This window comes from Contarinia nasturtii, unplaced genomic scaffold (assembly GCF_009176525.2).
Source record: "Contarinia nasturtii isolate CC-2019 unplaced genomic scaffold, AAFC_CNas_1.1 Cnas_scaffold_220, whole genome shotgun sequence".
Taxonomy (NCBI): Eukaryota; Metazoa; Arthropoda; class Insecta; order Diptera; family Cecidomyiidae; genus Contarinia; species Contarinia nasturtii.
The window spans coordinates 3,209,424-3,214,260 of NW_022197577.1; positions in this window are offsets into that span (position 1 = coordinate 3,209,424).

Genomic DNA, 4,837 nt, shown 5'->3' on the forward strand with positions numbered 1-4,837 from the left:
CTGTTTAAAATATAGCATTTGTTTGGAACCAATGTCTTGGTCATTGAAGTCCTCATGTGTTTTCATTTACAAAAAAAATATGTTCGACTGTGTCACCAAAAATTTCTGTATACAGTTACACTCGAGAAAAAAAATTGGCGGCAAAAATGAGTTAGGACCAACAAAAAAAGTGCTAAGAAGAAGAAAAACAATCAAGAAACAAAAACGGACGGCAAAAAATCGGCGCATTAAATTCGAAATTGGTTTCAGTCTGAAAATGGGTCTTAACACAAAATTTATGGAAAGACTTTTTTCAACAGATTTTGCTCCATAAAACTGAAGTTTTCAGACGAAAAACACACATGTGCGTCTCATTTCTTTGGCGTGTAATATGACTAAATTACAATACAGTTTTTGGACTAATGATGTTTTGGCAAAAGAAAAATAACTTCGATTATTATGGTGTGCCTGTTTATTTATTACGAAGAGATGAGAATGTTGAGAGGAAGAAAATGTCGAAAGTCATACGATATCGATCTATGATGTTACATATGACCTTAAAACTTCCACTAGTTTCCGTTCCTCGGTTCGACTAAATTAAATATGAATGGCTGATAAATTGAATGATTGTTAAATGGAATTCATTTATTTATTAATTACACAACGAGAGCCGGGCGGCTTTCAATCTCACATTTGCAACATCAAAATGCATAAAATGAAATTGTATTAATCGAGCTTCAAGACATCATTTATCTCGTGAAGAGAAAGTAAGATGAGCATAAAGACAAGAAGGAGATACATCGGATACGAGTTACCACAGCTACAGAATATTCTATTCTTGGAACGAAAGATGATGATACAACGCGTTCTTTTGTACATTACCGTAAGCATTAATATCTTTTTTTTGTACGGCAATGTAATATTCGCTGTTGACTGATGATAAAAATGAAATCTAATATTTTTCTACCATGAATTCTCTTTCTTTCCACTCTCTCTCTCTCTGGTGGAGAAATAGAGAGGGAATATGAACAAGAATAACCACTTCCGTTTTATTATATTTATTCGTTTGGAGGTGTGAAACGATAAGCAAAAGCATTTAATCACATCAAATGATTTGTTTGACAATCTGTTAAGAACACAAGCGTGTCCGTTTTTATGTGCCGGTTGCAGAATCAAAACGCCACTCGAGTAAACATTCAGCACTGGATTGTGGAGTAGAAGTAGAAATTAAAAAGGAGCACGGTCATAAATGCAGTTTATCCACTACAAAAGCAGAAAAAAAAACAGTATTATTAGTACTGCTGCTGCTGCTGCTGTTTGTTTATCAAATGTGATACACATGTTTTGTTCACTTTTCTGTCTAATTATAATTTGAACATGTTCCGATGCATTCCTGCTAAACGATGCCGCACTGTATCCATAAATATATTAAGAATTATACACAGCAGCCACGAAATGAATGAAATTCTTTCTGGTTTATCATTCATCTTTTCTTCCGTTTGCCTCATGCCGTTTTTATACGTTTATACTTTCCGTTTTGTTCCTTTCTTCGGTGTCTTTTGGTACATATAAATAAAACTGTATGGTTCTCGTTAGGAACTCGAAATCGAATCTTGTCGAGAGAAAAAAAAACAACAACAACAACATATATCCGTTTTATCTTATTTTTGAATGTGGTTTATTATAGTTTTAGCGACGAAGAATTTAAGTGGTTGCTGAAATGATGTGTACTTACATATTCTAGATATTTAAACTTGATATGGGGTGGTTCATATAAAATTAAATTTAATTCCATTGAAGTTGATGAACGACATACTTTCATTTAAATTCATAGCACACAAAAAAACGAGCAAAATATACAAAAAAATCGATATTTTGGCATAAAATCCATTCCTTTATGTATGAATCCAATTTCGAGCCATTGGCCTTTGTCTTGACTGAGTCCCTAAGTGTAAAGATATGCACATTCGGATTGCTTTACCCTGGATTACCATTGAGAATACAAAGACGTTGTTTTGCCCCCGATTGACAGCGGTTATTTATTGATGCTTGCTTCTTGAATTATGTGTTGGTGCGTGTGCACCATAACTAAATTTTATAACACTTCCGGATCATTTTTTTCATGTAAAGCTGTTTGAACATTTTCAAATTGCGTTAGTTAAACACAAAAACACATTTTGGCTCGTGCCTTTAGTCTAATAAAGTGCCTGGAATATATTCAATAAATTTTCATAAAGTAGATGTTTATAGTCCAAAAGGTGGCTATAATAAGTTTTCATTTGATTTTGCACAAAAGTATTCTTCCATTCGGAAACCCTTTGAAATACAGAAATATACATGCACAACTTTTGCGAAAAACGTGAAATCTTTTTTTTTTCTAATCAAAATTATTCTTAATATTTCGAAAATGCACGCACATTGAACTTTAATTTTGTGAATTCAAGTAGTGTATACTCGGAATCAGCGTCACCAAGTCAATTTGAATATTTAAGCGAGTAATAAATTAAAAAATTGACGATAAAGCAATGCCCATTGTCACATTCATATTTTTTAGTAACTCATGCAATATTAAATTCATATCCTCTGTTGCGAGCCACTGAGTGTGTGTTTTAAAACCGGTCTTGCTCTCTCTCTCTCTCTCTCTCTCTCTCTCTCTCTCTCTCTTGATTCGTCATTATTATTATTTACATGTTGGTCATCGTAACTCCAAGTGTTTTCGTTGTATGAATGCAAAACAATAGCGATATAATAAAAACTATTAAATGTTTTATGCCCTTGTTGGTAAATATTTTATCTTAAAAAAATTTGTTTTGACAAAATTGGTATATTATTCAAGTCACAATCGCTTGCCAATCGCTCCCCGTATCACGCAAATAACATTAGAATATAAAAAAGGTGATTGAATTTAATATATGACTTTGAGCAAACGTTGCTTGTGCAAACATATCAGCACAACACATCTAGTGGTGGCTTCTGGAATTTGGCAAATTAAAAACACTTTATTTTTACATATTCTCTTCAATATTCTACCAAAATATATCATGACCGGTTTCTATTCGAATACAACGGTAATTAAAAAAAGGAAAAACACATGTAAACAAAGTGACTACCATTACAAAATAACATTGCTTTACATTATACTACCGATGCGTATATTATATGTTTATAAGCAATAAAGTGGTTCACAGTAGCTGAACTTCACTGAGCTCCCGAAAGAGTTTCATCAAAACTATTTTTAGACTTTCAACCATCATTCACTCTGAAAACGTTTCATATTAACAAGATGAAAACATTGCCAATGCTAAAAATATTGGTGCTTAATGTTAAAGTATCATTTATCGTGTGAGAAAAAAAATGCTCGAGTGAATTGAAACGTCGTAGAAAGAGAAAGAAAAAATGAATTTCTGAAGTTTTAATCATTTTTTTACTCACAACACAGGGTTATACATATGAGATTATACTAAAAGATTATTATAGTTAAGAGAGTCCTCAAGATAAATGTATTCGAGAAAAAAATTTACCACAAATATTAAGTTTCAGCTGTGTATTGTGTCAGGCAATTAGGAAAACACGATATATCTAATTCCGCAATTTCAACAAACTGCACATAACATTTCAAAAAGGATAAAAAAATGTTGTTTCCGTTTCATGATTCTTAATCGCTTGACTTTGAGTGCGACGTTCATTCATCAAAATGACTTTGTTTGGAAAACAAGCAATGCAAACACATCGTGCTTTGAATTTTTATATTTAGAATTGCTCCATCGATGCTTACCGAAACCGAATTCACTTAATTGAATAAACCAAAAGCGAAAGGTGAAATTCAGTGGAAATCATGTTTGTGAGAATTATTTTGGATTTCACCTAAAATACTGGCGTCGCTTATTTTATTTACGAAATGAGATAGTGTCACTGCGGTACATTATTTGTATCTAATTATAATTTGAGCGTGTTTTCCATAACATCCGTATTGCGTTCACAGAAACTCTCCGTCTGATTTATCATTCATCTTTTTCTTCCGTTTATTTTTTACTTTTTCTCATATATGATATATATATATATACTTGGATAGTTTTATGTTTTTGCATTCAAATGAAGTTTTCGATATGGAACGTATGAATCAAGTGAGATTTAAATTTAAAAAAGTTTATTGATTTGGTCGTCGTTGCAAAGGCCGATCATTGATGAAGTGAAACAATTGGTTAAACAATATGGAGTTGAACCCAAAAACACGAATTGAACATCCTGGAAAAAACTAAGTAACGAATTCTGTTACTTTTACCGTTCGTTCGTAGTGTTTTTGCCCTGAGAATTTTAATTTTAATGAATTGTTTTCATTGTTTATATTTTATTGTAATTTATAGATAATTTTCAAAAAGCCGCAGAATATTTGTGTCAAAAAGCCGTTTTCGTTTCGACATCGTTCGAACTTATAATCTTTTAGGAATGGCAAACGCACATTTGCCCAGGGTTTTGTATTTGTCAATAAAAATGTGTTTTTATTATCGATCATTGATTTTTTGCCAATTGGTGTTTTCACTTGCTCAAAAATGAAGGAACTTGAGGTTTCTTTATCCATTTTCGCTGAAATACGACCGCAAATTAATTCCGATAAGGACAACAAAGCGATTATCATTTGCAACAAATACAATGGCCGCAAATCCCATTTTATTACAGGCGTGTCAAGAAGTTTTCCACCTGACACATAAGGAGCAGTAGTTTCAAATCGTTCATGTGCCGTAATTGATGTACAAACCCTCAAACGTGCCACCACAAATAATTGGGTCAATATCTTTCATGGAGAGTTTTTCACGTTAGTCAATTGGTCATCACTTCGAAATCCTTGAAATTTTTTATA